Source organism: Muntiacus reevesi, chromosome 22 (assembly GCF_963930625.1).
Source record: "Muntiacus reevesi chromosome 22, mMunRee1.1, whole genome shotgun sequence".
NCBI classification, from domain to species: domain Eukaryota; kingdom Metazoa; phylum Chordata; class Mammalia; order Artiodactyla; family Cervidae; genus Muntiacus; species Muntiacus reevesi.
In genome coordinates this window covers 45,164,226-45,177,589 of record NC_089270.1, presented here as the reverse complement: position 1 = coordinate 45,177,589, position 13,364 = coordinate 45,164,226, and the positions used below count along the sequence as shown (strand labels likewise).

At 38.6% G+C, this 13,364-nt stretch overlaps 1 protein-coding gene across 4 annotated transcripts in view; it reads right to left on the bottom strand.

Moving 5' to 3' along the window:
* Positions 1–13,364, bottom strand: part of LNX1 (ligand of numb-protein X 1) — a 184,955-nt gene that overhangs the window by 139,801 nt on the left and 31,790 nt on the right. The window contains exons 2-3 of one of the 4 annotated variants that reach the window (XM_065913925.1): positions 3,538–3,620; positions 2,575–2,670 (exon numbers count right to left, since the gene is read on the bottom strand). The exons of 1 other annotated variant lie outside the window; for it this stretch is intronic. The gene's annotated coding sequence lies outside the window, so the exon portion shown is untranslated. Of the gene's footprint in view, positions 1–2,574; positions 2,671–3,537; positions 3,621–8,261; positions 8,426–13,364 lie in introns of those variants that run through there. 2 more of the 4 variants (XM_065913922.1, XM_065913923.1) reach the window with 2 other exon arrangements.

Below are 13,364 nucleotides of genomic sequence, written 5' to 3'. Positions count from 1 at the left end.
CCCAGCATGGCCAGTCCTCGGTGATGTGGCCGCACCTGGATCAGCACTGATCATATTCTGTCTACTCATCCAGAAACTCACAGCTGTGATTTTGGAGTGTGTGGGGCAGCAAGCCAGGTGGACCTCAGGATGCTTATTCTTCAATGTCGTGCTGCTGTAGGGTTTTGGCAGAGGGGGCAGCGGTTATGTTGGGCATGTCCTCATCTCTGCCACAGAGAGCACCGCCCACACTAACTCCTGTCAACTTGAAGTTGGAAGGAGATCTGTGACTCTCTTGGTCTATCCTCTACCCATCTTAAGGTAGCATCTTCTCCGGAATAAATGAACCAGGAACCACATGCCAGAGTTTACCAACAGGTCTGTTCCAGGTACCAGTATTCTCAAAACCAAATGTTCTAAACTGATTGCTATTATTTCTTCCTGCCCTGCTCTACCAGTTCCTCTCCAAAATCACCCCGTTCTGTAGCATCCGCATACTACCTACTTTCTTCACTCCTGCTTAAATGGCTGACTTCTGTTAGCACTGTTATCCTCCCCTGGAAGCGATCATATGAGATTTCATAAAAAAGCAAAAGTAGGTCTTCATTGGGAAGCTGTAGAATTCTGCTGGTGTGATGGGAAGAAGAACAGAGTGAGAGACAGCAATCAAGGTCTGTTAATGAGCATGCCCAAAAATGGAAAGGAGGTTACCCTCCATAGTGATACCGGGATGGCTTCAACATAACAAACTACTCTGTTGTCTGTGACTGTGACACCACCATTAGGAGTCAGTCTGGGTCTTGTGAGAAACAGATGCCAGGATGAGGCTAAGCATGCAAGGACTTAGTTAAGGAAGACACCTGTATGAGGAGTAACGGGACAGGAGCTGAGAAAGTTTGGGAAAGCACATGGAAGAGCTTACTCTTGTCTTTATTGAATAGACGGATAGATGAATGAATGAACAAAGTATTGGGTTGGCCAAAATGTTTTTCCATAAAACTTTTCTGGCCAATTAAATATAGTTTGGAAAGGGAAGGAGAAAGGAAGCATCTGGGTACAAAATTATATGAATTAGCAGAGTTGTTACTAAGTTGTAGGCAGGGTAGGTATTCAGCTGGTGTCCATCATGGGGCTGTAATGGTTCCTTACTCCTAACATCTCTAATGATTGGTCAGGTCTAACCAGATTGGTTGATGCCTCTGCTGTACTGATTATTAAATATTTTGAAAATCATCCCAATTATATGGACGATCACATTTGCCTAGAATATTTGGCAATGTTTTCACAAATGGAAAGTGATTTATTTCTGATGGCCATTCACTGCAACATGGGGCCACCACACATACTAACAATTCTCACAGGTGGTGGTGCCGAAGTCAGAGGAGCTGTTCAAATCCATTTGTTGTTCTATGAATTTGGTAGAGGGTAATTTATCACTTGAGGCTAAGTCCATTCCAAGTTTCTGATGAGCTGCTGATTTTTGCTCTACTCTCCCTAAGAAAGAATTTATATTACTTTTCCCTCACCCTCCCACTAAAAATATACTAGCAACCACTGCTGGTGGACTTCTTTGTTCTCTTATCATAAGCCCAGGACATCCTCCTTAAACTGGAGAGTGTTTGAAGAAACAATAAATGGAGACCAAATGAAATGTGACCTGTTATTAAAGTTTTTATACGCACATACTGAAGTAATGGTAATGTTTGGGGGCAAACTGATGAACTGTCTAGACTTAAGCAGAACTAGTAGAGCCCATGTGGATGTAGGAGCTGGAGAGAGGGAGACATAAGACAAAGGAACCCAGGACCCTCAGAGATTGTACCAAGGACTCTGAACTCTCGTGGGAGGTTGTACTGGGGTTCAGGCCAAGTTTAACTAGAGATCCAAACGGCATGTGAGCATACTTCATATCCAAGGTGTACTTAGGCTAGCTGGATTTGTTGTTTCTTACACCAGAAATGAATTATAAATATCAGTCCAAAGGCAGAGACAGACTAATTTTTCTTTCATTTAATTCCCCAAGGCTGAAAATCTGTGTTCATGTCTGGAATAGGCCTAAACCGCTTGGGTGGGAAATAGCAGGTCATAGGTTACTTCTTCCAAGAAAAGAGAGAAGCAGGAGCAAGGAAACTTGGGAAGGTGATGCTTTGGAGGTATAGAACTCTGAGGGAAGTGACGTCTTCTTCCATGCACTTAAACTCCCCTTCCAGGGTAATGCAATGCTTCATTTTCTGACATAGGGCACAAACTCTCTTTCTCTGAGTTCTAATCATTGCTTCTCTCCTGCCTGGTAATAGCTTCACCCACCCCCTGGGTTTCCAAGTGGAGTTAGTGGTAAAGAATCTGCCTTCCAATGCAGGAGATGCAAGGTATGTGTGTTTGATCCCTGGGTTGGGAAGATCCCTTGCAGAAGGGAATGACAACCTACTCCAGTGTTCTTGCCTGGAGAATCCCCATGGACAGAAGAGCCTGGTGGGCTACAGTCCATGGGGTTGCAAAGAGTCGGACACGACTGACCACTACTACTAAACGACTGTACACCCCCTGAAACACATACTGTCTCTAGCTCGGAGTCTGCCCTGGCCCTCTGCTTACCTTTGGAAATGGCCCCTGTTGGTAAGCTGTTTTCAATGATTGGATTTGACAGTGGTGGAGTAGAAGGTAGAAGAAAGCCTTCCTCATGGTTCAGGTCTATGGAAGGAAGATAAGGAAGATCAGACTTCTCATGAGAAAAGAATAAAGCCTAAGGCTGCAGAGGAATATCTTTAAAATGCTAGAAGGGGAAAATTGTCAATCCCAAATTCTATAGAAAATATGAAGGGAAATTGAGACTTTTTTCCAGAAAAGCAAAGACCTAGATCATTTATTACTAACAGATATGAACTACAAGAAATTTTAAAGGGATTTCTTTAGGCAAAAGGAATATGATATAAGACAAAACCTTGGACTTACACAAAAAATGAAGGACACTGGAAATTTTAAGAATGAACTGACCACAGAACTCAGTACACTTAATGTCATTTTGGGAACACATCTGTAATCCAGTCTGATTATACAGGCTACTTAATTTGCCTAAACTGCTCTGAAGGAAATCCAGCATTCTAAAGTATAAGGAGAGTGGTTATTTATGTATGATTTGGGAGAAAAGGCAACTTAATTAAGGAAGAATGAGACTGAGACTAAATTTATTAAAGGCGAAGAAATTTTAAATTGTGCATCAAATGTAAAAAATAAGTAATAGAGATAAGAAAAAATTCAAGGAAGTAAAATGAGCATCGAAAATCTAAAGAAGAAAAAAGGATTACATTTTTAAATCTATCACTTTAATAATTTGAAGTTTGAAATAGAACCAGAATGATGTTTTTATAAGGCCTTCCCTCATAGTTCAGTAGGTAAAGAATCTGCCTGCAATGCAGGAGACCCTGGTTTGATTCTTGGGTCAGGAAGATCCCTTGGAGAAGGGATAGGTTACCCACTCCTGTATTCTGACCTGGAGAATTCCATGGACAGCCCACGGGGTCACAAAGAGTCAGACATGATTGAGTCACTTTCACTTACAATGTTTTGATACAGAGCCATCATTAAAAACAGCAAAAGCTTAAATAAACCCAATATATCTCTTTGGACTGTATTGGGCAATTCTGTAGAAAAGAAGAAATAAGGACATATATAAACTGACATATATGAATACTTTTTGTTTACAAAATTAATTATATAGCATTTGGTATGTGCTAATTTCTATTCTAAGTACTTAAGAATATTAAATAATTTAATTCTCTCAAAGACCCTATGAGGTAGATACCATTATTATTTATATCTTACAAACACAGTCAAGGTCATATGGTAAGTTTGAGATTGAAAGTAGACATTTTCCCATATTCTTTGCTTTTAATCTATGTGCCATACTGCTTCCACACACAATAACTGGAGAATACCCTACATTTCAAATATAGATAATTTTTATTACTTTTTATATGTATATAGAACATTTATAAAGACTGATTGTATATCTGACTACAAAAAAAGTTTCAGAAATTCAAAAACTAAAGATTTTATAGGTCACATTATCTGACCCTAATTCAGCTAGTAAGAAAAAAATTATCAAAAGATGACCAAAAATTGTCTTTTTGAAAATGAAAAAATAGTTAGAAAACAGTTGACTTGAAGAAATCAAAAGGGAAATTACTAACCTTCTTTCACTAGGAAGGTCTTTTGACTGTACAATTTTTCTACTCTAATTTCACAGAGCTGTAGAAATTTTACAGTCAAAAGGCCTTCCTTGTGAAAGAATAAAGATGAGAAGTAAATAAACTAAGTCTACATTCTAAGAAATTAGAAAAATAACAATAAAGAATGATTAATAAAGGTAAAATCTTAATAGAAAGGAGAAAAGTAATAAAGTATATAAATAAATTTAAAATCTTACTATATTAAAATTCTACCCACTTGATAATCTAATTTTTTAAAAGAATAAAAGCAAAATTATAAAAGATCAGAAAGTAGAAAGATCTAATATTAAAATAACCAAGAGTATTAAAAGATAATATAATTTAAAACTTAATGGCAACAAATTTGAAAACTGGAGAAGACACTAGGAAAGAAGAGGAAAAACGATCTATTTTTGCAGATGATATGATTGTAAACTTAGAAAACCCAAAGGAATCTGGTAAAAATCTCCTAGATTTAAGAAGAGAATTTTGTAAAGTAGACGGATCCAAAAATATGTAAAAAACAAAAATCATTAACTTTTCTCTATTCTAGTAATAAAATAGGAATGGAAAAAAACATTCAAAATCAACCCCTCTGGAATACTTAGAAATAGATACAACAGAAAAAGGAAATAACAAAATCATACTAAAATATGTATGTAAAAGGAGAAATGGACAGACATGCCATATTTTTGGATGAGAAGACTCAATGCCATAAAAATATTCCCTCAAATTGTGTATGTATTTCACTAAAACTCACAGCAAGGTGGGTATTTTGGTTTGTTAGGCTTTGGCAATTAAATAAGATGATTATATCATTTCTAGAAAAAAATGAAATACTGAAGAAAAGGTAAGTAATTTTAGAAAACTAAACATGGGGCAGAGACTTCCTCACCAGTTATTAGAACTCTCTAGAAAGCCATTGTATTCAGATAAGTACCTTATTTGATCCCAATTTTATTGTGTATCTAAAGGTACAAATACGTGAGTAAAATACACCACTAAAAATATAAAGGTAAAGCAAAGTTCTTGCAAGAAAAATCTAGATTATATGTACTATATTGTGCAGAAAACTTTCCTGATCAAAACTGAGAAGTCAAATGCTATGAGAGAAAAGGTAGGCATATTTAACTCTAAAATTATAACTTTAAGGCAAAGCTATTGTAAAAATATCATTGACCATAGTAGGCTTGCAGAAATACATATTGTGTAGATAGTATATTTCATTTTTATAGTATACAAATATTTATTGTAATTTGACAAGACCAATGAGAACAAACAAGTAGGAAAATGGGCAAAGCATATGAATGGGCAATTCGTTGAAAAGCAAATCCAATGGCTAAGAAACATGGAAAATGTTCAAGTTCACCCAAAGCGAGGGAAATGCAAATTAAGATGAGATATCATTTTACACCTACCAGATTTTCTAAAATTTAAAAGATCTGAAGCACTTCTTGCTGGCAGGGTTGTAGGAAAGGAATCACTTTCATGGTCAGAATGAGAAATGCTATAGCCTCTTGGGGAAGCAGTACCGCAATACCTACTAAAATTTAAAATATACACAGGCCAGCAATCTTCTTCCTGGGAAACACTCCAATAGATGTAGTTGCTAGAACCTAAGTGTTTTTTTGGAAGGGGAGGATTGTTTTAGTTCTTTTTTGCAAATTGTCTCTGAAAGCGACAATGTTTCTGGCAATAGGAGAGTGATTGAATAAACTATAGGGGAGCCCTGTGTTCAAACAATATGGCTATCAAAAAGAATGACAAGAGTTCTGCTAGTTGACAGGAAGTTTCAGAAAGTATTGTTGACTGATTAAAGCACAATGCAGGAAAAAGAAGGGTAATATTTTTCTGTTTTTGTCAAACAATGATCAGAAAGTGCATGTGTGTGTAGGCATACATTTTTATATGACTATACAGTCATCAGTAAATATAGGAAAGATACATATTAGATTATTAATATCAGTTATCTGTGTAGGTGGGTGGGTTGGGAATTTATATATATGTGTGTAAGGGAAGAGGAGGCGCCAAGTCTATAAAAAGGAAAACAAGCAAAAAGACCACCCACACAGCCACACACCTATGTTTAAACTGATCTCATATAGCATTTGTGAAAATACATGAATGTGTATTGTTCAAACATAAAGACCTCACCCAGCCAGTTTGAAGGATTCTGTCTCCTTGATAACTTCTTCCTTCCTAGGATCACTGGTTATCACATTTGTACACCTGCACCAACACATTCCCCAGGAAAGAATTTCTGCTTCTGGGATTTCCATTCTTCATCCAAAGGCTTATGAAATGCAACCCACTCTAGTATTCTTGCCTGGAAAATCCCATGGACAAAGGAGCCTGGTGGGCTCCAGTCCATAGCGTCACAGAGTCAGACATGACTGAGCGACTAACAGCGCCCTCTCGGCATAGTGTCTCACCTCAGAAACAGCACTCAGAAAGGCTCCAACATCCTTCTGGAAACGCACATCCTTCGGGGTCTCTACCTCTGTTGTTTTTTGTCTATACTTCCTTCTGTGAAATGACTCCCAGGTTAACCTTTGTAAGTAAAGCAAATGACACGATTTGGGGGCGCTTCTCTAGGAGTGTCGGGCCATGGTTCTCTCCCCACAACAGAGAAGCAGAAGATGAAGGTACTGGAAAATGACAGTTGCTCTTTAGATCATAAGTCCAAGAACTTTAAAGTTGCCTAAATTATGAACTTCTTCAGCATCAAATGCGAGGTAAAATGCCAGAAGCCAAGAAAACGAACTGGAGCTACCATTAGTCAGCCTACGCTGCTGACTGCCCCCCGGGTGTGTACAGAGTGTTTGCTAATTTTACATTCCACACTCACATCTGTCTGCCTCCCTCCACCTCCTCGTGGTGGAGCAATTTCCTTCACTTCAAAGGAAGCTCCAGGTGCAAGGAGGACCCCAGGCCCCGCCTCCGAGTCTGGCTCCTCTTCTTAATGAAACATGTCCTCTCTTCATCTTATCCCAAGCTGACTTCTGGAGCTATTCCTCAATGCATTCATCCGCTTTTGAACTCTGAGAGTGAGAAAGAAGTGTAGTTTTCTTTTTTCCTCAAGTCATTGACCCTAACTTTGTCATGACATTTCAAATGGATGAACTGCAGAAACAGGAGGAATAATTACACATCCCACTGAAGAGAACATGACGCAAGTTAAAGAGAGGTGAATGGGCTGTGGGAGATTAGTTTTAGGCCTTTAACTTTTGGGGTGGTTTGTTATGCAGAAGTAGTTAACTGATGCTGTGTCCAACCCTTTGCAATGTGATATGCTTCTCCCAGTGAGAATTAGGGACCATGTCCCCACCCCGTGAATCAACCTGCTCGGGCCTCGGGATGTTGTGGGAGTCCCAGAGCCTAGGCCCTGACAGACTTGGCAGCTTCCACCCTTACCCACCGGGACCCTGAGATGGCCATGCTGTTATGACGCTCAGGCAAGTCTCCTGGGGAATGAGAGGCCTTTGGAAGATAGCACAGGATCTCACCAATGGCAGCACCGCCTTCCCGATGTGGTCAGGCCATCTCGGACCTGCAGCTGAAGGCAGGCTCACACGTGATCTCAGGCAAAATCCACAGTGGAAGAGCTCAGCCAACTCCCAGAATTATGAGAAATAATAAAGGGTTGTGGGTTTAGTCATTGAGTTTGAAGCAGTTTATCATAACAGCAATAGTGATAAAGATCGAGGCTTGGATATTTTAACTGAGTATCTTTTCTTTCTCTTTTCTAGTGTTCTGTGTATAATGGGGCTCCTTTTAAATATTTTTCCTTAGAAATCTTGGAAAATACATTCTCTTCATGGATACAAATAACTCCTAAATACCATGCATTTAAAAGTTCCTTAGAGATAGAAGATTCTAAAGGCAGGCAGTACATCTTATGTGTCTGCTCTTCAGTATCCCATACCCAGAACAGCACCACGTGACCCATGGATGGTCAGCATATGTTGACCAAATTAAGTGTCTCATGAGACACCTGTTGCTGCTTCCATCTCATTTTCTTAGTGTTTGCATGTGTCACTGAACAAATGGTGACTTGTGGTTGAGTTGGCTTACCTGGATAGCCCTGCAGATGACCCCTTGTTGCTTCACTTTTCCACATAGAAAGTTCTCACAGTTGCCAGTCGGGAAGAAGTGAGCCTGTCTCCACTTGGTGGGGAACTGATGTCCTTGGACAAGAGTGTTCTGACTATGGGCTTCCCTGGGAGCTTAGCTGGTAAAGAATCTGCCTGCAATGCAGGAAACCCAGGTTCGGTCCCTGGTTGGGCAAGATCCCTTGCAGAAGGAAATGGCAACCCACTCTAGTATTCCTGCCTGGGAAATCCTGTGGATAGAGGAGCCTGGTAGGTTATGATCCATGGGGTCACAAAGGCTTGGACCTGATTCTGACCATAGTTACTGGTGGCAGGAGCGGCAGCTAGAGTTTATTGGCACTTATCAATATATTAGTCATCACACTATCACTTTACATAAATTAGCTAATTGAGTTAATTAGTTCATTATTATTTCCATAAGGCAGCTGAGGCATAGATGGACTAATTTATCTGCTCAGGCTAGCACAGTTATATGGTAAAGTCTTAGCTTTCCTGCTTTTAGCAAACATTCTGGCTTTTTGTAGCTAAAATGGTTACAGCAGAAAGGTTTAAACTGAAGAATATTGAACATAGTCATTTATAAAAGTTATCTAACAAGAGATCACCTATAAGTGACAATCCCCAAAGTTTTAACTATCACTGTACTTCTCATTAGTCATGAACAAGTATTACTGACAGTATTACTGCAGTTGTACAGAGAAAGTTTTAAAATGTGTAAACTAATACAAAAAATAGCATTATATGAGAACTTGGCTTTAAAGGTATTTACACTATTTTGAAGTGACCAGACTTATAAAGTGAAATGACCAGAGAATGAGACAAGACACAATTTTTAAAAGAGCAAAGCATTTCTGAGACCTCACCTCTTGCAGGGAAGAATCTGAGCCGTATTTCAAAGCTCCCTGTTTCCTCGAAGCAAAACCACAGCTTTCATGTTTGGATGTTACAGCACTGAAAGATGGCTCAATAGGCCAGACTAACCTGTGTTAGCAACTAGAATAATCTCCAGAAAAGAAAATTTACTTTGGGATTTAAGATGATCAAAACTGATTACTTTTCAAGAGGCTTAGAAACCCAAAGCTGTAAACACAGCTGGGGAAATACTTGAATCTGGGTCCATAAAAACTCCAGTGAATAATCCATCCTTCTGCCTCATGACGTGGACACTGCACCACACACATGAACCTATGGGGAAGCAGTAAACATTTTTATACAACCTTGTTTGTGAAGAGAGGAGAAAAATGTATAGAGACATGCCCACCCACATCTTTGATGTGTGTAAAGTAAATATCTTTCTTGTTTTATTGAAGTAAAGGCTAAAGGATTACATTCAGCCCAGCAAATAAATTGTAGCACAGAAATATTATAACCAAACTTATAAAAATTGGATTTATCTTCTCAAAATTTAGAGTGCCAATCGGATTATTTTTATTGGATGAAAAATCACTGTTTTACTATTTTTTTGACCAAAAGTTAATAGAACTGGGGCCAGTTTTCTCTATACAGGACAATTTAGACCTTTGCTTTCCCAGGAGGATAAACATCTATTAGTATATATTAACAATGAATATCTCTGGTAGTAGGGTTAGGAGTGTTGGCTATTTACTTCTCTTTGCTTTTTGTTGTTTTTGAAATTTTTCAAAAAACATATATTATTATTTTCAAAAGTGCATATATAAGAGCATTTTTTATAATAAAAAATTATAATTTTTAAAAGCAATCAACCTACTTAACTTACTGATAGACAGTCCAATATTTAAATAATTTGCCCTTAAGTACTTTGCCTACCAAATAAATCCTTGTCTTCAGTTTATTTAAAAACAATTTTCCCTTCCCAAAGAATTCTTATGATCAATTTTCACTGATATCTAGAAATTTATATCCAGGCTAAGAAAACTTTGACACAGAACTTGAGCCTTGAAAAAAAATTAACTGTGAAGAGGAAAGAAATTATGCCTTAAAAATTTCTTTTTCAGATGACTTGCTGCGTAGTTCATTAGCAAGAGACACAAAAAGTACTTTCTCAAATAATAATGGTCCAGAACCTTGCTCTTTGAGATAACAAGGCTCTGTTTGTGCAGGTGGCCTTCTACTCAAAGAACAAAAACTGGAAGCATCCATTGAATTGCCCTGTTTACATGTGTTGAGTCATGCCGATGGAACAGAGCTAATCAAGTCCTGGGTACAAAGCCCTTTATGTCAAGGAAAAGGACCAGCTTCAGATACACTAACCCCAGATGCAAACACTTTCGTGTGTCTCGACAAAGCCTCGAAGCCAGTGAGGAGGACCTCAGAGGCAGATCAGGCCAATCGAAGGCTCATGTGAGCCACAAACGAGAGCCACCTACAGAATTTTAGATTTTCTAGTGGCCACATTTTAGAAAGTAAAAACAAACAGGTAAGTTGATTTTACCATTATATTTTGACTAAATGTATGTAAAATAGAATCATTTCCATTTTTAAAATGTACTTTCATTTGCAGTGTGCATTTCACACTTAGGGCACAGCTCCCTTCGGACTAGTCACATTTCAAGATTTCAAGAGCCACATGTAACCAATGGCTACCGTATGGGACAGTGCCACTCTAGGATAAAAATGTTTTTCTCACCAAGTAGGATTATAGCGTCTTAAATAATTTTCTATGTTGAGATATAATTCACACACTGAAATTCATCCTTTTAAGCATACAATCCAATGCTCTTTATTATTATCACAAGACTGTTTGTTACCACTCTTTATCACCACTAATTCCAGAACATTTTCATCATTCCCCAGAGAAATTCCATACCATTGTCAGTCACTCCCCATTCCCCTCTTTTCCCAGCCCCAACAGACCATTCTATCTCCATGGACTCGCCTCTTTTGGGCATTTTATATAAATGGACCCATTTATACAGTATATGTGGCCTCTTGTATCAGACTTCTTTCACTTAGCATAATGTTATCAAGCTTTATCCATGTTGTAGCATGTATCAGAACTTTGCTCCTTTTTAAAGTTGAATGCTCTTCCTTTGTATGTATATATACCACATTTTTTTTTAACTACATAGTCATCAATTGATGGGACTTTGGGTTCTTTCCACATTTTAGCTACTATGAACAATACTATTATGAACATGTAAAAGTTTTTGTGAGATCATATGTTTTCAATTCTACCTAGGAATGGAATTTCTGGGTCAAATCCTAACACTGTGTTAAACAATTTAAGGAACAGCCAAACTGTTTTCCAAAGTGTTTGAACCATTTTACATTCCCACCAGCAGTGTATGAAGGTTCCAATTTCATCAATGTGTGTTATTATCCACTTTCTTATTATAGGGCTTCCCTGGTAACTCAGACGGTAAAGAATCTACCTGCAATGCGGGAGACCCAGTTTGATCCCAGCATCAGGAAGATGCCCTGGAGAAGGGGATGGCTACACACTCCAGTATTCTTGCCTGGAGAATTCCATGGACAGAGGAGCCTGGTGGGCTACAGTCCATGGGTTGCAAAGAGTCAGACATGACTGAGAGACTAATATTTTCACTTTTTTTTTATTATAGCCATCATGATGAGTGTGAAATTTAACAAATGCGGGGTTAGCTAATGTTTTGCATATTAAAAATTTGAAAACTGTGCTTACAAAAATGCAACAGGGGCTATTGTATTTCTACAGATTTCAAAGAAGAGGGGTAAAACTCACATTTGCCAAGTTTACTTGTAAACTGAGAGTGTTAGTCACTAAGTCATGTCTGACTCTTTGTGACCCATGGACTGTAACCCACCAGGCTTCTCTGTCCATGGAATTATCCAGGCAAGAATATTGGAGTGGATTGCCATGCCCTCCTCCAGGGGATCTTCCTGACCCAGGAATTGAACCTGGGTCTCCTGCATTGCAATCAGATTCTTTACCTTCTGAGCCATCAGGGAAGCACATTTTGGCTTTGTGAAGAAGCTGTTTTATTCTCTCTGTGTCATCAGCAAGTGAGGTGACTTCTTCTAGCAATGACAATATTATCTGTGATTCCTGAGTGTGTGTGTCTAAATATATTATATTATATATATATATATATATATATATATATATATATATATATATATATAATTAGCTCAATGAATCATCACATTGGCACATTGGCCCTAGGGGGTAGGTGCTAGAATTACCATCTTCATTTTATGGATAAGTACTTCGAAGCCTGAAGATGTTAACTAACTGTTCAAGATTCCACGGCTTAGGGTCCATGCTTTTAAGGCAGTAATTTGCTTTATTTCATTTGTTAGTCCTACTTGGTAGGAAGTAATCCATGATCTCCTCTAGACCAGTGGTTCTCAAAATGCGGTCCCCAGACCAGCTGCGTCTGCATCACGTGTGTGTGTGTGTGTTAGAAGTACAAACTCTTGGGTTCTAGTCCAGAATTACTGCATCACAAACTCTGAGGGTGGGATCCAGCAATTTCTGTCTTAACAAGCCTTCTGTCATTTTGATGCATGTGAATATTTGAAAACCACTGATCTAGAGCAAGAATGTCATAGGATCACAGTTTATAGATAAACCCCTATGAGTCAGATACAGTGGCAGGAGTTCGATGATTTCTATCTGAGCCTTCAATACTGAAAAGGACGTCATTGTCCTTCCAGGGTTTAGAATCAAGTGAATTTGATAGAAGGGTAGTGTTACCTATGGTACAGCTGGTTCTAAATTAACATATGCACATGATGCTCCTCCCAGGGAAGAATGAGAAAGCTTCCTGGAGGAAATGCCTTATTGAGCTTCCAATAAACTTAGAAAGCCAACATCAGTTTCAGGTTATTCAAGTATTTTGGATACTCCTGATACTTTCAGGAGAGAACCCAAATTCTATAGCATGACTTTTAAAACACTTTACTAACCAGCTCCTACGTCTGTGCCCACCTCATCTCTCCTATAGCCCCTGCTACTCAAAGGGGGCCACAGAGCATACTGACAAAGCCTGAGAACTCCTTAGCAATGCAGCGTTTCAGAGCTCATTCCCGACTACAGAATCAGAATCTGCATTTGAGCAAGAACTCAGGTGATTTGCATGTATAATAAAGTTTCAAAAGTACA